General features: G+C 35.0%; 1 long non-coding RNA gene and 3 pseudogenes across 1 annotated transcript; 1 reads left to right on the top strand and 3 right to left on the bottom strand.

Annotated features, from left to right (window-relative positions):
* Window positions 1-13069: 13069 nt before the first annotated feature.
* Window positions 13070-14368, bottom strand: LOC122134342 (annotated as a pseudogene).
* Window positions 14369-14457: 89 nt separating this feature from the next.
* On the bottom strand, window positions 14458-16047 carry LOC122134476 (annotated as a pseudogene).
* A 40-nt stretch (window positions 16048-16087) lies between these two features.
* LOC109108389 lies at window positions 16088-20345 on the bottom strand (annotated as a pseudogene).
* A 790-nt stretch (window positions 20346-21135) lies between these two features.
* LOC109108598 lies at window positions 21136-22717 on the top strand. Its single transcript, XR_002020906.2, has 2 exons — window positions 21136-21687; window positions 22492-22717. It is a non-coding gene; the product is annotated as an uncharacterized LOC109108598 (long non-coding RNA).
* The last annotated feature ends 3716 nt before the right edge of the window (window positions 22718-26433 follow it).

Genomic DNA, 26433 nt, shown 5'->3' with positions numbered 1-26433 from the left:
CAAAATGGGCCAAATTTGTTCATGAATAGGATGCTGCTCTCATGAACTGATCTCTAATCAGGCTGTTTTCAGTGAAATTTATTCAAATTACATTTTTTTTGTATGTAGCTCATACAATATCAAAAGGCTACAGAAGACTTGAAATATATATTGCTAGAGTCATACTGACCCATTTTTGATGTTTTAAAATCCTTTTATTAAGCCTAGCTTCAAGTTAGCTCAAGTTAGTCATTCATTGCATGAAAAAATGACCAGTGCATTCTTCAAAATATTTTATTTTGTGTTCCACAGAAAGAAGTCATACAGGTTGAAATGACTTGATGGTGGGAAATGATGACAACACTTTTATAAATTTTTTGGTGAACTATCTCAAATTAAAGAAACTAAAAGGTACAAATAAGAAAGTTGCATTTAAAGTGTCAGTTCTAACATAGTCTTTATGACTAGGCATAATAATCTAAAACAGTATTTTTAGTGCTTAACATTTGCTCCTGAGCTACACAGCTTTTCCATGAAGTCAGTGTGTTAGAAGCTGCTGTCAGGGGAAGAGTGGTGGCCCATAGAGCCATTTTCCACTGGGGTTTTCCTCTTGACACAGGGCCAAGTGTAAAAAAGGTAGACTCCCGACAGCACTGAACTTTTCTTCATATCCCCTGCATCTGTTGGACTGTGTTATGTCCAATGCTTCAGATAGCTGTGACGCACTCACCCACCTGTGTACCAATCACTGCTATACAAATTTGGCTAGTTCCAATAGTTATGTTTATTTATGCCTTGGCAACCAAAACCTAACACAGCTCAGTCTATGATATTCATTTCGCCTCAAGACAAGTTTATTTGGTGCTTGGTCTTAATTATGGAAGTGAAGTCATAGGCTTTGAAGCTGAGCAAAACTTTAAAAGATTTGAAGTTCATGCAAACATTGCCTGACATTCAAAATATAACGTTCAAAAACAATATACACTCACCGGCCACTTTATTAGGTACACCTATTCAATTGCTTGGTAACACAAATTGCTAATCAGCCAATCACATGGCAGCAACTCAATGCATTTAGGCATCTAGATGTGGTGAAGACGACTTGCTGAAGTTCAAACCGAGCATCAGAATGGGGAAGAAAGGGGATTCAAGTGACTTTGAACGTGGAATGGTTGTTGGTGCCAGACGGGCTGGCCTGAGTATTTCAAAAACTGCTGATCTACTGGGATTTTCACACACAACCATCTCTAGGGTTTAAGAGAAAATATCCAGTTGTGTGGATGAAAATGCCTTGTTGATATCTGAGGAGAATAGGCAGTTACAACAGTAACTCAAATAACCACTCATTACAACCAAGGTATGCAGAATACCATCTCTAAATGCACAACACGTCGAACCCTGAAGCAGATGGGCTACTGCAGCAGAAGACCACACCGGGTGCTGCTCCTGTCAGCTAAGAACAGGAAATGGAGGCTACAATTTGCACAGGCTCACCAAAATTGGACAATAGAAGATTGGAAAAACATTGCCTGGTCTGATGAGTCTCGATTTCTGCTGCGACATTCAGATGGCAGGGTCAGAATTTGGCATAAAGAACATGAAAGCATGGATCCGTCCTGGTTTGTCTCAATGGTTCAGGCTGCTGGTGGTGGTGTGATGGTGTGGGTGATATTTTCTTTGGGCCCCTTAGTACCAATTGAGCATCGTTTAAATGCCACAGCCTACCTGAGTATTGTTGCTGACCATGTCCATCCCTTTATGACTACAGTGTATCCATCTTCTGATGGCTACTTCGAGCAGAATAATGCACCATGTCACAAAGCTCAAATCATCTCAGACTGGTTTCTTGAACATGACAGTGAGTTCACTGTACTATGTACATAGCAGTGCCAACGTTATTTATTTATATAGCCTATCCTCAAATGAGGATAAAGATAGAATAGAATAGAAGAGAACAACACAGAATAGAACAGAATATGTCATCTTATTTTATATAATATAAAACTTTGAGGGTTTTGTGTGATCTCACTATTTTAATGTAAATTTTTGGCACTGTTGAATCATTGAGTTGATATGTTGAATTGTCGAGTCTAAGGAGCTAAGAAGAAAAATATATTCAAACAATAATAGGTTTTCATATATATTTTATTTTACTTAATGTTTTTTTTAATATAATAAAATACAATTCTGAATATAATATAAAAATATATTACAATATTCAAATCATTATTTTACAATATACAATATATTATAATTAAGGCATTTAATGCATCTGCCCCGGCCCAGGCCTCTTGCTGATGAACATGATGCAGGATGACTGACTGCAAAATGTAGCCTTTATATAATTCTAATTCAAGACATGATGGCAAAACATGGGGGTTTTGCCTTATATTTATATAGGCAAGAGCAAGTTTTGTGTTACATTTTGGACACAATATTGTCAGAAAAAAAAAACCAAACAAAGCCAGGGCAAAACTATTTTTTAATGAAATGAAAATGAGTCAGTGATTCAGTGTCCAATCATAAAGTAAAATGTTACCCCATTCAACATTAATTTTGCCCATGTGTGATATTTCATTGATTGTTGTTAACAAATTTTGCTATCAGGTCCTCATTGCACATTCCAATAGTTTGCATCATCTGCACAACTATGCTGGAAAGTACCCCATTGGCTGCATTAGGTCATCTGTGTATGTGTGTGAAAGAGGGAGCAAAAAATTTTGTTTTCCTTGAATTTTTGGGCTGGGGGAGTAAAGAAAACAAAAGATAAGGCAAAAAAAAAGATGATGGCATATATTAGTTTGATAGGAAACAGGACGTATTTAGGGCTGGACAACTGGGAATGTTGTCCCAGGCCTTATGAGAAAGTGGGTCTGCTAAATACATCTTTACACTGTGCTTTAATTGCGAATTCGTGCAACAGCCCGATTACATTATGCCACTGTCATGACATTATATGGCAAACACTCACATTGACCTCCCAGAACTGGTCAGCTTCAGCAGATGTCCTGAATCACCGACCTTATGTGAGGACTCAAATCTGCGGGTCATAATGGCCACACACACAGTAGTGCTCTACAAATACATTTACCTTTGGATATCAAATGGAATCTTTATCTAGTTGCATGCTGTGAGCTTTCAGAAAGATGAATGCATAGTAACAGACTAACTGCCATCTGATGCATGCGTATCCAATTAATCTCAACTGCAACTGTTTTAAATATCAGTCTTAACACATCATGAGTTCCACAGTGATATCTGGACATAATCCATTCTCGTACAGAAATATGTTAAATCAGATTTTTTGCCTCTGCTGTAACAGCCAGTAAAATGTCAGCACTAAATCCAAGCAAAGCACAAAAGGCTCCAACACTGGCTTAGGCAGTAATCTCAGTATTCTTTCAACACACTACCACAAAATCATGAGTCAATCACTGAAAGAAATGAACTGATTAAAACGGGTAAAAATAAAGTATTGGGAGCCAAACTTTTTATTAGAGCAAGATTAGTTTCAGGAAAGAGCATGCAATATGACATTATACCAGTAAAATGGTACCTGTGTTTTCTCATGTTGGACAGATACTGTGACACAGGCTTAGATGCAGATTTCTCATATAGAATCAGGTGTCCTGTGAGTTCTCACCTGAAAGCAAACCCATATGTAATCAACAACCAGATCGATGTTTGATGTTTTAGGTCCAATACAGTGCACATGGAAGCAGATTGAGACAGTGTCACCTAGCAACATAATTTAAAAGGTATTCAGAGAATATCTGGAAAGTATATGTCATACTCACTCTAATAAACTATTACTTTGACAAAAAGATACATTTTGTGGTGACTGATCCTGTGGCTCAGTGGTAGAGCATTGTGTTAGCAGTGTAAAAGGATGTGGGTTCAATTCCCAAGAAATACACATACTGATTAAAAATAATAATAATTTATAGCCTCAATGCACTGTAAGTTGCTTTGGATAAAAGCGTCTGCTAAATGTTTTGGCATATTGATTGCGAAAATACTGTTTAGTCATGATGATGTTAGCAGAAAAAAATAATAAATAGCACTGTATTTTCTTTCAGAGTTTGAGTAAAAAAGATATCTTTATTGCATTTTGAGTGATGAAGCGATCACTTTATTCTTATGATCTGAAAGGTCATAAATGTTAATGTTAAACCAATCTTCTCACCGGTGAACGTGTCATCAGAGAATAGAAGAGATGTTGTTTCGAAGGCACATGATTTTAAATAATAATAATAATAATAACAATAACAATGTACATGGATAAATAATTTAGAATCAACACTGCAATATTCTATAAAAAATAATAATTATCGATTTTTATTTAAAGATGACTTTAACCCAGGGTTTACAAATGTAAATATATGTGTGAAAGGCCCTTTGAAACAGGAGGAAAGAAGCTTAACTTGAATATTTTGTGGTGTTAAGATTGTCTGATCACCTCTGACCCACACATACAGTATTTGGTCCCACCCATTCTCAAACATATGCTCTAAAGAGCATTGCTCATATACATACTATTATGCCTGCTGCGAGTATGCCAAGAATTCCATGCTCCTGACCTGACATTCTCACATCTCAATCTAATCAATAATAATGATATTTTACTGGAAACACATGTAACGTTTAACCACCCACACAGTCAAACACATTTTCACTGAGCTGTTTGAGGACAAAAGGGAATACTTAGTGCACCTGTGAAAACACAGTATCAAAACATTGGTAGAGAAATCTGTTGTTTAAATATGAAAAAAGAGAGATTATAATGTTAAGTATTTCCTGAATATATCTTGATGCATGACAATGTGAATATCATTCATTCATTAATAAATATATCTATAACACAGCTGTTTTTCTTGGTACATTCCCTCTTTTTCCCTTTTTAACCAAGAGAATTAATCAAAAGGTTTTTTTTTTTACTGGAGTTCAGATGTGAGTACAATAAATTAGCTATATGAGTTCTTGATCATTAATTCATAAACAGACCTTACAGAGAAACAGAGAGGAATGTCAGAAATGAATGCAGTTTCTAGATCCTATTGTAAATGTGATTTTTATCTAAACAAACTTTGAATGTGAAGGAATGGCTTTGTTTTATAATCAAAGGCCAAAGCAATGACACTGATTTGTATTGCAAATAAATATGAGCATGAAAGGCTGTTCATATTTAATTTGAAGGTTAATTAAATGATTTCAGGATAGATGGGGGAATGTAATAATAGATGAAGGAAGGAAGTGAAAAAAAAAGAAATTATTCAGCTAGGATAATTCAGTTGAAGTGTTTCATTTGGGATGTTAAAACAGCATATTATCTAAGTCTGCTTCCCTTTTTAGTCCAGCGCTACTAATTAGTGATTATTGACTGCAATAGTTGCAATACAAGTTGTGAAAAATCACTACTGCTAACAAAAAAGCTGGTGGTTCAGTCCAAAGATGGTTTAACATAAAAATTGGGTTAACTAATTGAGACCACCATGTTGGATCAGCCAAGTACAAACCAATTCATCTCAGTAACCACCATGTTTTTACACAACTTTGCTTGTGAAATCAATTTATCATGGCCCCCTGCAAATAGAGCATTTCTTGTCAATTATAGTAATTGCATGTTATATACAGTATATATATATATATATATATATATATATATATATATATATATATATATATATATATATATATATATATATATATATATATATATATATATATATATATAACATGCAATTACCACATGCAATTATTATTATTTTCTTTTTAACAATAACCACTTTAACTGAAAGGCATTTTTTTTTTCAAAGTAGCTTCCACACATCTGACACACAAATGCCTGGAAATGTTTCAAAATTCCAAGTGCCACACAGAAAGGATTCACTCTGCTGTCATATCTGTAATATGTTGCTCAGTCAGTGGCCAGCTGTTGTTTTATGCCCCAGCTTGGTTGTAAATCGTCACAAGATTTAGAGAGACACTTTGAAACCTGCTGGAGTGATTTACATGTATGACAGACCCAACAGGTTGAGGTACATTATCTGAGCTCTCAAAGGGGAACTGCTATCCATTAGGGGCACTGCGCAACCCACACACAATCTGTAGCCAAATTGGTTAGAAACAGATGCATCCAAAATCTTCAAGTGCCCCGTGTGGTTAAAAGTCCATATTAGTGTCTTGCTCCTGTGGGGCCTTTAGGTACTTTAGAGCATGTGTGTGTGTGTAAAGTGAAAAGGATGTGATTTACACATGCAGGAGGTCAGAAGGACTAGGGGGTGCCTGGTGTTTGGTATAGCACCTGGCCCGTCATATCTGATCACAACAGTTTCTTTTTTCTCCTCTTGCTACTCAGAGACATTTATCAAACACGTTCTTCATCACTACAACCTCTAAATCCTGCCTCAGTACATCTTAGGGAAAAAACATTCCCCATTCAGCCATCTGTGCCTCTATTCAAAGAATATACTGAATTTATTGTTAAGGAACTAGTGCGCTGAAATGGTGACTTTTTGATGACTGATTTATATTGGCTAATTTTAGTTTGTTTTGACCTTTTCTATACAACTTTGTTAAAAACAGAGATTTTTTAAAATTAAAAATCATATATATTTGTATGTTCGTGTATATATAGCTTGATTATAATATTGTTTATATTGTAATTATTAAAATTATGCACTGTTATTAATTGTTTAACTATATATAATATTTATGATTTTATATACATGCAAATCAGCACTTTGCAGCACTTTACAGTAAATTATAATTTGTTAATTCAAATATTGGCCTATATTCTCTGAAGTATAACAACCGAATATGCTATGACTTTAACTTTAAAAATAAAAGGTTGAATAACAAAAGTAACCTTTAAATCATGCTAAACAACATTAAATCACAATATTATTTGCTTTTTTGTTCACTGCCCATTTACAGTACCACACTCTCTGTAATGGTGTGTCTATGATGGGCAGCAATTATGTCATTTCCTGCCTTCATGTTACTTGTGACAAATTCATCCACCAGATTTCATTACATTGGACATTTCAAATGGAAACCGTTGGCAGTGCTGCTCTTTCTCTGGCATGGCTTGTCCAGCAGCAGGTCTCTGTTATAGGGGTGATGGGGCAAACTGGTTTAGGGTCACCCTCAGCTGCCATTTATTAAACACAAAGAGCAAAAATGAATGACAGACTGTCACCACTGCCAGCATGTGCATTCCAACAAATGCATATGGATATGTGTTATGTAATTGAAGAGATGCCTATTACAATATTATCTGTGCACAGCCAAAACGTTGAGGGCACATGGGTGTTTCCTTTATGTCTCAAGTGTTGATTTGAATTAAAAGTAACTAAACTAAGAACAATATATTAAAAATAAATATATATCATAGTCCTACAACAAAAAAAGTAAATTACTTTTGGTGTTTAATTTCTAAAAGCCTCTGTGTCCATAGAAACACCTATGTTTTACAGCTCTGTCCAGCTTCTCAAACTCTAAATTTGAGACTGTTTATATTATTTGGTATGAATTTTCATCAGCTGACTGAGGACCATATAGAGGAAATGTAAAACAGGCTACTTATTTTAGCTTCCAAATGTCTTGGATATGTCAGTAGATGGTCAGGAGCCACATGAAATCATCATTTTAACGTGTGGAAGGTAATACATCATTTCAAGCCTGCATGCTGTCATAACTGTGATGTATTCAGTAGATTGCATTTGAACAAATGTTTACAAATCAATGCAATGTAATGTAGACATTCACACAAACTGACACAAAACACCACAATATTGTTATATTACAATATGTTTGACATTAAAAACTAAATATAGTGGTGAAATTGTATCTTCCATTTACAGTAAAAATACAGTTTTAAAAAAAGTCAGAAAACACTAATTCATTGCTACCAGTGAAGATCTGTGGAAGTTTGAAGAAAGGCCTCAGATGCTTCTGCACAGTTTGAGTATATGAGAGCATGTTATAAATATTTGAGTAACAGTACAAATGGGGAATCTGAAACTTGCTCATCTTTCGAACTTTCTTTTTAAAAGTTCCCTCAATAGACTAAAATCCTTGTTATTTATGAACAGACAAAGAATAGATGATTATAAAAGAGGATTTTCAACCCTCTGGTGGACCTAGAAAAAGAAATATAAATTGGAAAATGCATAAATATAAAATTAATTCCCAGAACTCTAATTCTAACTGGTGTTTACTGCTTGAAAAAAAAGCACCAATGTGTCTCTTTAAGTTTCATTTAAGCCACCTGGTTGGCTGAAACAAGAAAGTAGGCAGGTTTCAATCTTTCACAAATTTTCATTCTAGTTTGTAGTCAATCGGTCTGAACTTTGTCATGAAAAGCTCACTGAAGAGTGGAGAAAATGAATGACCTTTTGATTAATATGATGCTGGTGTGAGAAGCTGATGATACCCCAATGCCAGCGACTAGGAGAGAGACAGTCAGCATTTGATCTGTAAGAAAATCATCTGACCATGTGATTTTTATCAGTTTCCAGCCTTCTTCCAGCTGCAGCAGGTCTGGATGGTGGACCGGCGTAGTGTAGCGCATGTTTTATTGCCTTTTGCACACCCTGTAAATCACTGACATTTTGTTTTCACTTGTTAGGCTTCTCCTCTGTAAAAATGAGATTATTTAGAGCTGGGACTGAATCAGCTCAGGGATATTTGAAGACCGAGGATGTTGTTATAAAATATGTCTTGTTAAGGTTTGTGCTTGTGTTACTGAAGCTGCTCTGTTTAGGCTTTTAACATTGCGACTTCTGGCTAAATGTGCAACACCAACAAGTGTACTTTCACTGCAAATTACCAATATTATATTTATGTAAACATCTCAAAACAAGAAAAAATGTTCATGAGTAAAATTTGATTGAATATTAAGGATTGCAGTAAGACTCAAGATAATTTTTCTAGAATTAAGATTTATTTCTTACCCCATTTTCAAACTTGTCTAAATATGGTTAAATTTACAGTGTGTTTAAAAAAAGATAAAACTCTTTGCCAATAAGGAAAATAAATAATTTTAAATTTTAAATAATTCAAGATTCATTCTCATACACAATTTTGGTTTTCCAGTAAATGTATTTAAGTATTTTTTTTAATTATGAGAATTTTGTAATAGAATGTTTTGTACTATTAGAATAAAAAAAAATATTTAGGAGTGAATCGTCAGTTAAAAAAAAATAGCAGGTGGCTATTGATTTTTGACCAATGTCTTTTACAAAGTTGTGATCATTCAAGTTAATTCTTGCTTAAATGTGATTTAGCTAAAGGTCGAATTCATGCACACTTTAAAAAGAATGAATCTTCACTGAACTTTTAATCAACCCAATGTATGAACACTGTCTGTTAGGAAAAAGCAATATGTTATGTTTGGGTGATCACACACACTAAAAAAAATGTTGGGGGTCACAACTCTCCATATCCTGAAGTTCATCCTCACATGCTGGGGGTCCACAATAACAAGTGACCTTGAATAAAACTACCAACAATTTCCTTTCATTCACAGCATCAGCCAATATTTCAGTGTATTTTTTCGATACTTCAAATTTTAGGCAGAAATATTATATATGAATCTTGGGATTGGGAAACCCCAGAGGTGAGGGAAAAAATGGATAGCGACCAATTTCCTCACCACTTTCATTTGGAAATCCTTCAGAAAACAGCAGACAGCTACTCTGTGCTACTCAGTTACTTGTGAAGCATTAACTAAGTTGTTTTGCCAAGTATCCATGGCTAAATAATAACTGGCATACTCTTTGGAGTGTTACATTAAACCTCTGACAAGTGAATGAACGAAAGCCAAGAGAAATGGAAAACGTCTTTCCTAAGAAAGCATTTCATCATGAATATGGTAGCAGGCTACTGCTTTAATTCCCTTTATTCTGGGCAGAGGCACTAATGCTGATAGTACTTTTGGCAAGACAAAAAAAAAAAAGTCACATCCTGAAGAATTGGGTATGGAAGCGCAATATATTGATGCACCAAACCAATTTTATGCTTTTATTACACATGTACCTTGTCATCAAACCTCACGTTTCTCAATATCAATGGTGGGTGAAAGAATGAGTTATCCATCTGTTCCACGAGATTTAGATGGAGAAATTAATATTTGAATGTTTCAGGAGCACATCATCTAGTGCCATACAGAAACAATACAGGTGTTGATGCATGATGAGCGATAAGACATTCTTTGGGTCAAAATGTCACGATACACTCAGGCAATGCTTAGTTTAAAGTGAGTCTAAGGATTAGTGCCTGTCAATTTGGAAGAAAAAAAAAATGATGTACTTCATCCAGGTACCAAAAAAAAACAAAAACAGATGAGGCCTACATCCTTTCCCTCCACACCCCCACTCTGGTGCTGATGACCTTTGACCTTGTTTGAAAAGACTGCTGTGGGAAAAGCAGCACACACTTGGACACAGCACAGGCCCAGATTCCAAACAGGTGGCAGTCTCTCTGCTTAGCAACATTTGTTTTGGGGCTCTTTTGATGAGGTTATATGAAATAACGGCAGGAGGGAACTGTTCCCCACCAGGTAACCAGGGGCAGTATATGGTGGGAATGTAACCTACTATATTAGACTGGTGTGACCATGAACTGAGTGGAGTGAAATGGCATGGCTGGTTAACCATTTATTGTCTTGTGAGATGCAAGTGAAATCCACAGCTGTGCAGTCATTTGTTGTCATGAAGACATCGCCCTCTTTTGGCCAAAAGCTGTAAACACCATCACAAATCCAATGGCGTGATATTAACAATACTGAAGAACTATAAAGGACATTTATAAGAATTTGTCATCTGTTGTATCTGTTGCAGCAACAACAACCCACAATTTTATGACCTGAGGAATGTTATTCTTTCAACATTTCACTAAAAAGCATGCACAAGCACTCCAATGTCCTTTGATTATGTAAACACGTCCTACACTGCTTTTATTCCGATTTATGTCATTTCGCAACTTTTTTTTATTTATACATTTCTTTAAATACAATATTTTCCAAAAACATATTAGCTTAATTATATTCTCAAAACATTGTTCACCAAGGCAGCCTTTCATTACATTAGTATATTATTTATACTTTAATTTGCTACAATTAAATTAAATACTTAAATGACATACAAAATTCATAAAACACTGTTTGAGGAAACACAATAACGGACAGAAGAAAATCAAAGACAATGGCCATTTTGGCCATTCACCAAAAGATTCACCAAAAGATTTCCAATAGAAAGGGAGAGGAATATCCACATCCGTCTTTTTGTTTAAAATCCAAATGGCTCTGTATATGATGACAATGACTTCATTAACACAAGGAAACTCTACAGACTACTGACATATAAATCATTCGCCATGAGAAGATCATTTAGATTAGAGATGAGCTTCTACATTCATCATTTTACAGTTCCTGTATCCAATCACAAATAACCTTACCAAAAAGTAGTATACTTCAAGTTTACTTTATTAAGTATACTTAAGTATAGTTCAAGTATATTTAGACTTTTTGTAAGTATAAGTCAAGTATTTAAATGTCATTTTAAGTATATTTCTGAGAAGTACATAAAAAGTAAACTAAAAGCATACTTTCCTATTTTTTTGTTTAAAAGAAGTATACTAATAGCACACTTGAATAAACTTCTTTTTCGTAAGGGAAAGTCTTTGAGCTTGGACAAACCTCTTTTAACCTTGCGTATTTCTGTAAATACCACTGATGTGAGAGGAAATTTCTTCCAGTTTTTCGGTCTTGAGAGTGTTCAGGAACTCTTCTGCCTTCTGGATGTAAATCTTCACAGAGTTTAACAGGTCCTGGAACACCTTCTCCACTTTGAGGTTTTCACATCCCTCTATCGCTTGCATTATCTGATCCTTTGCAGATTTCATGGCAGACGTCAGATCCTTCAAAAGGTTCTTCCCAATAATAACCTTAGTGGTACCAGGAACAGTAAATTCTATTTTGTTAATGTGACCTGAAACAGTGTCAGCAATGGCTTCTATGAGCCTAAAAAAAAAAACTTGTAGGAGCTCTATCAATCGCTTTTGAATTGGACTACCTTATCCTATTGTACAACTCCTGCCCGGTAAGCTTTTCCTCCAGACCTGGCAAGTGGAATTTGGTGTCCCTCAGGAACTTCATGGCAGCATCCAAAAGAACCTGCATGTTTGACTCATACTTCTGAAGGAATTCATTAGTGCTGATTGAGAACCTCCTGCTTAACTCTTGGAGATCAATCTGGGGTAAGTTCTCCAGCGTTCTCCTCCACATCTTTTTTCCCTGTTGTTTGAGCTGCTCGACTGAGGTCTGCAGAGCATCAGTCAAGCGCGGGATCTCTTGGTAAGCTTTTTCAATGCCATTGAAGAGTGCATTCTTCAGCTTTAGGGCAGCACGGTTCAAGTCCATGCAAAGGTGATTGACATGGTACTGGTTGATAAACTTGTGAAGAGAAGCTATGATGGAAGGAAGTTTGTCTTTAAGGCCATTTATCATCTCTGATAGTCCATTGATATGATAGCTGATCTGAATGCTCAGCTTTTCAGAGTTCTTCAAAGTCACCTTGAAACTCATCAGGTCTGTGTCCTTGTCAGGTGTTACTGGATAAACAATACAGACATTTTATTAGAATATTTTAATAAGCTGTACAAATTGTTTACAAAATATTATCACTCTCTTACCAAATATCTGCTAAACAGTTTCACATAAAACTGAGATGGTGACCTCCTAGTGAATTGGAACCAGACGAAGCCGGCTGCAAGTTAAGATATAGAAGATAAGATACAATTACAATAACATTAGTAATGCAATTTTGCAATGTGTAAAGCACAAAAAGGCCTATGTAAAACATAAAATTCAAGAGAGTAGAAATTTGAGAAAGTGATATGTTGTTCTTACCTTAGATTCTGATGGAGATCATGCTTTCAGCTTATATTCACATCACGATGGGTAAAGGTACTTTTTCCATCTAAACCCCACAACTCCATTCTCAAGAAGGATGGTGGCAATCACTAAAAATGGAATGTGAAATGCTCTTGGTTTATATCACAACAGTCAAAGCATTGAGGAACTGCAATTGGTCAGTACTGGTTACCAAAGTAATTTTTGATTATCTGAAGTGCAGGACAGATCTCCGTTCTGCACTATGCCAGCATGACTGAGTTTACTCGGCTGTGAAACATCAATGTCAAGATTAGCTGAAAAAGTTGACAGTGGAACAAACTTACTTAAATCACCCTTACTTTTTGCTTTCCATTTGTTGAAAACGATGCAATACCAGCTGCACTGGTGCTTGTGTAAGTCATTGTAGCATAAACACGCTGCAGAGAAGCCTCGAGACCAAGTTTCTTATTAACGTCCATATTCCAGGAACCAATCTTTTGGTGGTAGACCTTAGAGGTTAGATCAGTTTTCAGTGTGGAACGAAGACCATTGGCATTCAAATAAATAGTTGTTTCATATATATCCAAGGTAAAGTTGTGTCTGTATTTGATTGAAGCAAGTGAGACCTACCCAAAAAGCATTTTGTTTACTGGAGTTCAAAGTAAATCCAAAGTCGTCTTGGAGATCAATTTTTCCAGTCAGCTTCAGGGGCAAGATGATTTTAGAGTTCCCTTTATTTCTGCAATCAAGTGTGACCTCAAATGGTTGAGCCAAGAACTCACATGCTTTGGATATACTTCTACTCACTTTTCCAGTGAGCTTAGCATTATGTGAAATTCCTATTTCCATTTGGACATTCTCCATTTGAGCCTTTCCTTTCAACATCAAAATACTGCCCTTGATGAATGGTGCCTCTGTCTCAGCCCTGGCATCAACGTGATGTGGCTCAAAAATGATAGACTCTGCATTAACAGAATGCTTCATTTTAAGGTTTCTGCTGTTTGTTTCTCCTTTAAAATTAAGATTTGCTGTGCCAGCATTGACAATGAACTCCAAATTGCTCTTGTGTGTAATTTCATCAGAATAGTCATCAATGGACTTGGTGGTCCTTGATGGACTTGATGGAGACCACTTTCCACTACCCACTGTTCCAACTGTCACAGATATTGTCCTAGATTCAAAGCGATTTTCTGCTGTTTTGGTCATTATAGCCTGACTGGAAAGATCTACTGTATGGTGGGGTTGTTCAAATTATGGGTGTAAGTTGTGTCCATATTTGCAGATATTCCATTCTTTAAAGCAATGACTACATTATTAATCAAATCAGCTGTGTATATACAGTATGAGTGGTGACTTTGGCAGCTGTCTTGGCTGTTGCTTTGGCTGAAGAACCACTTAAGATGACAGAACCCTCATGGTCATTTTCAGTTTTATGTCTTTATATGCAGTAGTGCCAATTACATCTATTACATTCCTGCAAACCTCGGCCATCCTTGTATCTTTCAGTATCTCCAAATAATCAACAACAGTCACCTGCATCTCTTTTGTAAATTCTCTGGATGCCTCTATTTTTTGCGGGATTTCATAAACTTAATTTATCTGCTTGTTAATATAATTGAAAACGACCTTGAGATTTTAAAGTATCCACTACAGCCTGTACCAGCTCTTGAATTATGTACTGCTTGACTAATACAATGGCCTGCTCCACAAAACTTAAATTTTCTTGTCCATTTCATACCATAAAATAAGCTCTTGTGCATTTAAGTAAACTCTATTAATTTTCTATGGAATTTCGCACTCTATCCAGTTTACAATGACATCTTTCGCAGAATCCAGCACTCTCTCTAAGTCTTAATATGGAATTTGATCAGAAAGTTATTTCATATATTCAGTCAAGTCAAATGAGATTATATAGTATCTCAGACCCTCAAGTAACATCTTAATGTCAAATGTCTCAACCATCTTCCTCAGTTCACTCAGCTTTTCTTGAACCTTGGTTTTAATTTCATATTTTGCATCCAGTTCTTTCAACCAAGCAGCACTGCTGTCCTGCAGCTTTTGTAAATTGATCTAAGAAAATTGACAGGTGTGCTTAATGTTATCCTCTTCCCCATACTTAGTTTCCACTGAGGCTTCCAGCTACATCCATCTTAAATGACTCCATCATAAGGTTGCCATCACCACTGAGTCCAAAATCAAAGCTGGCTTTTTGCACTTAACGTTGTGACAAACGGCCTCATATTAACCTTAATGTCGTGGTTGTAGGATGCTCCATCGCAGATAAAATTGTCAGTTTTGGAGCAGAGAGCCAATTCCATAAAGTTACAGTCAGAGTATGAGTGCACTCTGATTTCATTTTCTGTAAAGTACCAATCATGGTATTAGACAGACTCAGTCCTTGCTTATTAATACCAAAGTTCATAGTGTTTCTAGCAGTTCCATCAAATGCTTTCCTTTTAAAAACACTGGTTAGATATGCTTCTTTGGGTGAAATCTTACCCTCCGCACTGAGCTTAATTGTGTTATCCTGTGCTGATCCTTTTGATACAACAGGCATAGAGGCTCCATCACCATCAATACCAGCACTGAAGGTATTCTCAAAAGTCAAAGAGCTTCCCTCAATGGTTGTCATGCAACTGGTGGTCAAGCCATCTACTCCAAAAGTAAGTGTACCTTTGTCCCACGTACATCTTTGAAATTCAGCAAACCTTCTATGTTCATCTCAAGGCCATTACTGTTTAGGGATCCAGTAAGGAGGGAGTATGCATGAGGTGTTGCATCATCCGCCTTGGTTTCAACTTTCAGTCTGACTTCTTCACTTGTGACATCAAGTTTAGCTTTACAGCGCAGAGCTTTTCCAAATGCCGTCATACTACTATCTGACATCACAGACAGCTGGCCTTTCTTGTGCTTTAACTCTGCCACATGCTTCAGAATGTCATCCTATTCCATTATCATTTTTAGCACAATTGTTTATACACTTATTTATTCATAAATTATTTACAAAATCAACATCTCTCCATTGACATAGGACCCTTCTATAACACCTACACACTATAATCTAATGTCACTAAAACAAATTGACATAGGACCCTTCGATAACACTGACACTGGATGATTGAGGAGTCAAACTTCAACGTGGACTCTCTTTTTCCTTCTCTTTTGAGCATATTGTATATATAAAATATCTATGTTTTAATGTATGTGAATTTAAACAAATTCCAATAAACTGAAGATGCCATTATGACAATTATCTTTGTAGATTAGCTTAATATGATTTTTGATGACTTGAATACCTTCAATTTTGTATGACAGGGGTGTCACGGGGCAGCTGGCCATCATTTTGTACTTAGCAATGTAAATGGGAACATTAACGGTGTTGTTTCCCCCTAAGACAGAGCCCTCCCAGTCATAAAAATTGTTGTTCATCTTAACAGACACTTCTTGCTACACCTAACATGGGTAAGGAGAAGTCCAAAGCTCTGAGAACTGTGAATGATGGAATCTTGTAGTTGTTCTTAGGAATATCCAGGCCAATGAGGGGGATTTGAATCTGTGGGAGTGTGAGGGTGGAAGGGATGTTGAGTTCAGCAGATTATTTCCTCCCAAGAGAAGAGGAAGTGAAATGGAGATTCTGCCTTTGCTGAACTGGCATCTCATCAAAGCATCACAGAACATAAAAAAGAGAGCAAAGTTTATAGTCAATATCAATGTTTATTACACGGTGGAATACTTGATTCTGATTGGTCAGTCGCAACATTCTGAGGTATGTTATCCCTGGATAAAAACCTGTAAAAGCTAATAACACGGCATTGTACTCTTGCTTGAACTATTTTTTTCTTGGTGGAAGCTTTGCGTTTGTTAAGCTAATAAAATATTACAACCCGATTCAAAATGGTGTACAATTGTTTAATTAGTATGTCTTCCTGGTATTGCGGACCCGCTCTCGTTTCATACAAACGCAGCTGCTGCCATTTTGCTACGATTGTTTTGTACACTGTAATGGATTATAAAAGAACTAACAAACTGGTAAGGTTTTAAAATATTTTAGTCTTAATTATTTTATTGCCTTAATTATTTTGTGGTGAAATGTTGTGTCATACATGGTTTGCCTGCACCATTTCCCTTAAATGTCCGTTTAGTTTGAATTTGCCGCTTGCTCGCAACTGCTGTCTTCACGGAAGCTTTGCGTTCAAATATTTCAACTCAAATCAATATTTTGCGTCTAATTATTTACTTATGTGGCAAGTAGCCATGTAATCCGCTTCGCGTCGGGGTCCTGATCACCCTGTCAGGGTTTATTCTGCGAGAACAACCGACTGGATGTACATTATCCCTTACACATATTATACCTGTATTTAAAGACTACCAGTCTAAACAGTTAACACACATCACTGTATTTTCACTATGTTACATAAAATGTAAATGTAACTTGTCTTTTGTGACAACATGCCCCAGTAGTCATCTACATATACGCCCTGTGACAACATTTTCATGTGACACCAAGACCCGGTCTCCCCTATATCTGATGATTTTTTTTTTATTGTAACAAAAAGTTCTCAGATTATGGCAAAGATGGCAAAGTGAGCCCTGGTGTGCTTCTCTTGCTCCTCTGTACGTTCACGAATGTACTGCCTGCTGCTAATTTATCCAGCCAAATATTCACTGCCTATGGACAAAAAGTCAGATTATGAAATTTTCATTTTCAACAAAGCCATTCAAAGATTTAAATTAAAATGGCAAAAGACATGTAATTTATACGAATCTCAAGCATGATTTCATGCACTTACCTCTAACCCTTTTGAAACAATGTGACAAAGTTTCATGTCAGTCTTGGTGACTTTCTGGTCAAGGACATCATCAATACTCTCCTGAACTGGTTACGGTATTCCTCCATATTTGGAAAAAGATTATCAACTTCAGAGTTTATGTGTGACTTCATTTAAAGTTCAACCTTGTTATTATCTGCAAAATCACAAAGAAGTCAATAATGACAAATTCATTCCAAGAAAGTTTGCTTCATTAACTATGTGTGCTTCATTACCATATCTGAGGACAGCTTTCTGCACAGATGTAGTCTCTGGCATGTTAAAGGCGGTTTCGAGCTGTAGGATGAGCTCATTGTTATTCTTTAGGGTGGCAGTGGCAGAGGTGTCCATCTGTAGTGCTGGCACTGGCAACTTAAGCTCAATAAAAACACACACAAAAAAATATAAACATATAAGAAACACACACACACACACACACACACACACACACACACACACACACACACACATATATATATATATATATATATATATATATCTAGAGTAACAACTGAGACTGCCCATAAAAGTGTCTGTCATTTAAACAAAAAAAAATTCTCCTAGATATTTTTCCCCACTATTGAGTGTTTACTCTTTTTAAAATATTTAAAAAGGTTTACTTAACCTAGCATGTCCAACTAGGGAAAGCTGTGGGATGTCTTTGTTAGTTACATCAATTGTAATGCCACGCATCTTCTTTCCTTTAGCACTGCTATGTGTAACTGCAAATCTGATGCCAGCTTCAAGGTCGTATTTAGGGATCTGAAGGTCAGTGGTGAGGATGTTCTTATTGAGGTTGTATTTCACAACTGCTGTGGCTTCAGTTGGCTCAACACCTTAAAATTAGAGGAACTTATTTTTAGACCAATTTCAAATTCTTACACATTAGACAACTCCCATTTACAGAAATGCAAGCAATCTTGACCAAATAAATACGTTTAAAAGCACATAGTTTCCTGACCTGATATATTTTCCATTAAAGGACTAGTTCACTTCCAGAATAAACATTTCCTGATAATTTACTGATAATCCCCATTTCATCCAAGATATTCATGCCTTTCTTTCTTCAGTCGCAAAGAAATTAAGTTTTTTTTAGGAAAACATTCCAGGATTTTTCTCCATGTAATGTACTTCAATGGTGGCCAACGGGCTGAGGGTCCAAATCACAGTTTAAAAGGGCAGCTTAAAAGGGCTCTACACGATCCCAGCCAAAGAATAGGGGTCTTATCTAGCGAAACAATATGATTGGTTATCAACCAATTATCTTTATCATAGATTATCTTTGTCATCATCGAATGGTCATTTAAAGATTATATTTCAAAATAATACCAATTTAATAACTCTGTAAAATGTAATATAAGTTTTTTTGTTATGATGCTTATATTCACTTACAACAATTTAAATAACTAATTTTATTTTCTATTTTTTTATTTTTTATTTATTATGACAAAATAATACAAAAGTTTAATATCGGCAACTTATCAGTTATCTGCAATAACATGAAAATAATTATAACTTTTAATATTGGTGCATTCCTAAAATTATGTCTGATAAATGGTATGAAGACTGAGGTTATCTTGACAACACAAAAAGTATTTATTTTGTTTGAGGTTAGAATTCTGTAGAGACAAGATCTTTAATCTCAATACAACATTGCCAAAACTTCAAACAGTTTTGATCATCCATTGTACAACATCCTCAGCACATTTTCTGTTTCCAGCAAAAAAATCTAAACAAATAATTTTGAACTGCAAGGTCTTGAGTATTTGAAATATGAGTGTACATATGTGCTCAGGGTTGGATCTTCTGATTCCAATATGTTAGCGATATGGGAGGAGACTTTTAATGTGCTAATTTTGCTCACCTGCTCCAGCACAAAATTCAGAGGGTTCCTGCAAAGGGAGTTTCATAAACCGAATGCTCAATAACCAAAATACAAGATGCATTATCATTACAGAAGCAACAGGATGTATTTTCTCTATTTAAGCCTAGAAATACTCAACACAATAAGCCCTCCTCCAAACACTCCTAAACAGGCTGACCCTGTGCGTCGATGACTGACACTTCACTCAGGACACGTTCTGTTGTGACAAAACTACAGGTCTGTGGGACCTCAATTTCAACCTGATGGTGAAGAGAGAAAATACACACATAGCCTAGAGTATTCTCATAAAAAACAAGTATTCTCAACTTTGTTGTTGTAATTGTTTCACAATTATCTGGTTTCACATGTTTAGAATTTATCATGATTTCTGCAGTGTTTCGGAGTCTTCCTCAACTACCTCTTCTACACAGGCATAGAAAAAAAATGGCTTAACTGAATACATGTTATATTTGACAAAACACAACAAATCGGAATAAATGATCACTAGATTTTTCTTTTAGGAAAGGAGTACAGAAAAAAAGATCAAAATGAAATGTAAGATCAGTGAACATCCTCTAGATTTCCATTCAAGGTATTGAGTTACAAAGACCTATTAATAATATTACAATAGGATGAAAATGAAAAAAAAGGTGAACTGGTAGGAGAAATAAGAAAAATTGTGAAAAATAGTACCAAGCTAAAGTACAAATGTATAGTACAAAATTAAAAAGACGAATCTAAAATCTTACCTGCCAATAGATGTGCACCAAGGATGAGTAATAGACACATAGTCCATCTTGATGGGCACTAAAACTGTATATGTATAAACTATCGTGCAGGTGATGGGGATTTACCTCTTTCTCTCTCTCTCTCTCTCTCTCTATAGGATTTATTTATTTTTTACTGTTTTACACCAGCTTCTCTTAAAAACTCCCACCCAGCTGAGCCTTTATAATATACCCCCCACCCCTAGGCCACACATTTACATTTACATTTAATGAAACCTCCTCCAATCAGTCAAGTGACAACTCTGACTTATCATTTAAAGTTTATTTGTGCATTTACAAATAAATATGTAGTTTGCATACAAAATATTTGATGTCTTGTGGTCAAAATTTGATATTTCCACTGATGTTTGTAATTTAACAAAAGTATATGTATATATAAAAAGAGAGAGAGAGAGAAAGAGAGAACATTGTCGCTTTAGCAAATATTTATTCTTAACGCAACAAGATGTATTCCACATCAAAACCTAAAATGAAATAATCTAACCAGAAATTATTGTGTCAGACTATTTAAATGTATTATTTTTTTTTGTATTGTGGTATATTTCCTTCCGTAAACTAAAAGTGAAATATACCTGCAAACTCTATAAATCAATGGTAGATCATTTAGATATGTGCATGAAGGCAAAGCTGGCATAGTTCTTTTGAAAAAAAAGAAAAGAAAAAGAAAGTGATGTAGGTCTAATGTTTCAGAGCATGATAGTTCTATGCATAAACTCCACTATTGCTTCTCACACACTAAAATTTATAACTCAAGCTGAACTTTGTCCAAGTTCTTCAGCTGAAGACATCAGATGATGTAATGTCATGTCATGGAATAAGACGGTAGCATAACACTTAGCCTTCTGAATACCAATTTCAAAAAGAAATGTGTAGGCTACTCAAACTAGTCTAAACAGATAACATCAGGTTAGAAATAATGGCTGCATATATTATCACAGATTCTGTCAAATGATTAGCCCGCGACGAACTGCGCATGCGCTTATTCTGGTCGAAGTTTCGTTTCGTGAACTTCGCCCCTGACACATTATTCAGATGATTCCGATGGACAGTGTACTTTAATGCGAATAAAATGTCTCGAAAACGCATCACATTCAATCAAGAAAAGAAGGACACATCTGAAATAGGTCATACTAACGACGCTCAAGCAGCTAAGGAAGAAACCAAGGTTCAGGACGAGCCGCATATGCTGGACTCATCGAAGCGCGTGAACATGAAAAAGAAGTCCGCCAAACAAGCGTACATCGCTTTTCTACCGGAGAAATACCAACCGCTGGTTGAGGATGATATTGTTGACCTACCACGAGATGACAATATCAAGAAAATACAAGACAAATATAAAAGTTAAGAAAAGTACGTGATTAACTGTGAAAGTTTCTTGTTTGTCTGATCATGATTATTTAGGCTACGGTAAATATAATAACACTGCTTACCGTCTTAGTAACGCAGAAACAATTATCTAATATAAACACAGCTCGGACAGAAACATTATTTGGGAGTTTTTAAGAATCAACAACAAATTGTTTGATAAATGTATTTTTCTATAGAATTTCACAACTGGTTAGTTATAGCTAAGGCTACTGTAGGCTATGATGTTTAATTAAAATTCTAAAAGATGTAACTTAAACAGACCAAATAATTCTTATTTTATTTTATTATATATTATTTATTTTTTACTGTTTTTATTCAAGATCATAAAGCTAGTTCTTAAAACGTTATCACATTACCATGGATACATGTTTTAATCTATTAAAATAAGCTATTTCAACCATAGGTTCTTTTTAATAATAATAAACCTTTGAAAACAAGCTGCTTCATCATCAGTAGGCTACTGTAGAAGTACCAGAGTAAATATACATGGGGGACTCTGCATATTGTTAATATAACTGTATTATGTTGATAGTCGTATTCAGTTACACTTAATAGTCCACTTCAGACATTCTAACTGTGAGTAACTTTGCAACTACATGTCAAATAACTCAAGAGTTTTAGTAGATATAAGCAGACCATCTACTAACACTCAAATGATTGGTAGTTGGCATGTAGTGCAAAGTTACTTAGAATGTCTAAAGTGGACTATAAATAAAGTGTTACCTCATATTCATTCAGTGTTACCTTCAATTGATTGTTTTTTTTTTTTTTTTTTTTTTTTTACAGAATATGGGGAAAGCTCTACGTAAAAGCTGGAAGTGTCTGGTGGTTGGACTGCAGAATTTGAGCACAGCCTATGCTATGCCGCTTGGTGCCACTGCCACAATAGTGTCAGACATCCACAGAGCCAGAGCTCACGTCTAACACATGACTCAAAACGAGCCGGTAACATCAGGATAGTATTCCTGATATTCTTCTGGTAATGCACAACTAATAAAAACATATACTGTAACTTTAGGCTTAGGCCAAACGTGTACAGAGAAGTTCTTAATTTTATTCTTTGATATGATGGGTGAAGAGAGTAGAATAATGTTACTGTGGATGTTGAGCCAGTGGAGTGCCTATATTTAGTGTTCTCCATGAGAAGACAGATGTAGGGAGGGAATAGGGATATCGAACAGGCACAATGTTATGAAAGTACATTATCAGAAGCTGTATTGTTTCTAAAGATTTAATTATTCTTTCGAATGTTGCACATACATTTTATGTGCATACTGTAAATGTAATTCAGAAGCACAGTTTGTACTATTCTACCCTTTAGTTTTTTTGTAATTATACCTATGAACAAATTGTTTTATTTAACAGGATTTAAACTTTGAATTGAACAAAAAGTATTATTAAATGTGTAAATTAATGTATTCAGGCTAATGCAAATGAGTTGATAAGAATAAATCAAGACTTGAAATGCTTGCTCATAGTGCTAAAACAATTTCAAGCTTGAAATTAACTTTCATTTGTTCACCAATAGGTGTCAGCATTGTGCAGGACGACACAAATGACTATAATTTGCACTTGCATGATGTATATTATAATAAATAAATAAATTGATAAACATACATTATTTAAATGAACTGGTGATAAACACCTAATTTGAAGTTAATGAATAATAATAATAATTAAAATATTAAAATGTATTTAATTTTATCCTATTTTATTTTATCAAGAGGGCTCTGTGCAGCAAAATTAAACAAAAAATCTGGATACACAATCAAGATAAGGATGCAGAGAACTAAAGGCAGTTATTTGTAACTTTCCCACATACAACACTCTCTCTGTTTTGTTTGATGTTTTCTGGGTTGTTCCATTTTTTATTAATTAATTAATTTAATCCTCATCGCCATGCCAGGGATTTCCTCACAGGTTCATTTCCAGTCATTTCATCACTACCTCAGATTCAGCACTTACACAACACACCTCATTACTTTCATGTTTCAGTTCTACACATACTGTAGCCAACAGGCACATTGATGGAGTGGAATGAGCGTGACAAAGTCAGTGTATATGAACTACATTCACCGCAACATACCGTATAGTGCTCTAGTTTAAGTCTACGCATGGAAAGTCACCAGATAAGTTTTAGTCATTTGTAAAGTGAATTCAATATCTACACCACTGTTGTTTAACAAAGGGAGGGATGGTAAAAGTCAGCCAACAAGATGGCCATCAGCAAGGAGGGGAGCAGCTGTTACAAAGATAAGAATGTCTGATGCATGGCTGAAATGTGATCTATGGGCCAAAGGAGATTAAAGGTTCATGGGTGTATTCAGCTGGCACTCTCCTCCTTACAGGTGCTATGGTAGAACTTGACTTAATAGGTGGGCTGTGCTCACTCAGTTACGAGATAAGAAAATGCTCTTGTTAGGAGACACCAGGTCATTCTGCAGTACATGAAGTGAAGAAATTTACATTTTACATTTTTATCTACAGACCTAATAATAATACACTCATCACTTAATAATTGAAAAGTCATAACAAAGAACCACGAAAATGTCTGTGAGGAAGTAAAAACATAACAGAGATTATATTGAACTCTTTTCATCTTCTATACTCATATTCATCTGGTTCATCTGGGAAGCAACATCTTTCCACCAAGAATATATCAGTAGTATTTTAAACTAAATATTAAATGCATATTTTTAATAATATAACCTTAATGTCATAAGATTTTTGTATTATTCTTATAGTTTTATATTATTTATGTACTTTTACATTATATACTACATTTTTATGTTTGTATTTTTTGTTAAGCTGAAGATAATTTTACACACTAGGCAATGTAGTTTTAAAACATTTTTAAAAACTACAAAAAATTTAGTTAAAAAAAACACTACAAAAACATCTGAACAAATCTGTTTTTGTTCCCAAAGCGACTTACTGATAAAGGGAGATTTGTTATAAGAAATTATATTCTGATTATAATAATATTTTTCACTTTAATCTTATCAAGTTCCAGTTAAAATTAAATGTCAAACTAAATCGTCAACATCAACTTTTTATTTTATTTTTTTAAGTCTGCCAGTATTACACACAGCTTTCTGTTGTCTTGCCATTATTTATTAGACCTCCCAAAAGCTGAATTTAGAAAGCTGAATCCAATTAAAAGACATGATGCACTGATGTTGTCTGATAAATGTGGTATTTACCTCCAGCTCCCTATTCATTTTCAGTTACTGTCAGTTTTCATAATTTAATAAATTTAAGCAAGGTGTTTTTGTTATGGATAAAACCAAAAGTCTTGTGGTCTATGATGAGCATGCTCTCTGATAAAAAAATAAAATAAAAAAGACAGCTTATAAATTATTAGAAGCAGAATGCTGCCATTATTAAAATCTGCCATTCAGGCTTTCCACAGTTTACCCTTCTGCTGGTCAGCCTTTGCTTATGTGGGTAAATATCAGTCATGCATTTGCTGGAAGACACAAAAGGATGCAATGACTTCATCATCTAAATAATCTGCCTTTGTCAATAAATATACTGGGTGCAGATTAAAAATCAGAAATCTTCCCAGCACTTGAAGACATTGACAGATTGTGTTTCATAATGTCACAATCAAACACAGACAGACTGACACCATTCCAATAATAACATCTGACCTATAAAGAGAAACAAGGACCAGCAGCCTGGTGTAAGATGCATAGAAGGCCTATGTTGCCTCAAATAGAAATTTGAAATATTTTCCAACTTATTGCTACAGAAAGGTCTAAACAGCCTAATTTGGATAACAGGATATAACTAGCAAAACTGAATATTTTAATAATTCATGTTCAAAAACACTGCTATTACCAATTAAACAAAAAAAATCAAATAAAAAAAAAATATTTTATTAATAAAATAATTGTTTTAAGGCTTTGCTTTAATTTAGTTTGTTTTTTAAGCAATTTTAAATTGTGCATTTATAAAGACTTTCTGCAACTGTGCTCTTACTCCTTTCATTCATACTCATTCAATACAGTCAATAATGTCCTTTTATAATCAAATAATTTTTCCTCATCAAAAGTGCCAGTCAAACCAATATCAAACTAAAAGCAGTTATAAAACCACAAATCTTTCATTTCTCATACTGCTTCAGTTTTACATAAAGCAAATTAGATTTCTATTTATTCTTTTAGCAGATGCTTTTATCCAAAGTATTTACCAAATTCTACCTACTTTGGTTGTCTTTAATTTAGTCACTCACAGAGCTTAATGATATCCGGAATACTTTGAGTTTAAACATATACAGGTGCATCTCAATAAATTAGAATGTCTTGATAAAGTTTATTTATTACAGTAATTCAACTCAAATTGTGAAACTTGTGTATTAAATAAATTCAATGCACACAGACTGAAGTAGTTTAAGTCTTTGGTTCTTTGATTGTGATGATTTTGACTCACATTTAACAAAAACCCACCAATCTCAACAAATTAGAAAACTTCATAAGACAAATAAAAACATTCTGGAAAGTATGTTAATTTACTGTACATGTACTCAATACTTGGTAGGGGCTCCTTTTGCTTTAATTACTGCCCTCAATTCGGCGTGGCATGGAGGTGATCAGTTTGTGGCACTGCTGAGGTGGTAAGGAAGCCCAGGTTTCTTTGACAGTGGTCTTCAGCTCATCTGCATTTTTTGGTCTCTTGTTTCTCATTTTCCTCTTGACAGTACCCCAAAGATTCTCTCTGGGTTCA

Source organism: Cyprinus carpio, chromosome A17, assembly GCF_018340385.1.
Source record: "Cyprinus carpio isolate SPL01 chromosome A17, ASM1834038v1, whole genome shotgun sequence".
NCBI lineage: Eukaryota > Metazoa > Chordata > Actinopteri > Cypriniformes > Cyprinidae > Cyprinus > Cyprinus carpio.
The sequence above is the reverse complement of the archived record's forward strand: the minus strand, read 5'-3'. Positions and strand labels throughout refer to the sequence as shown.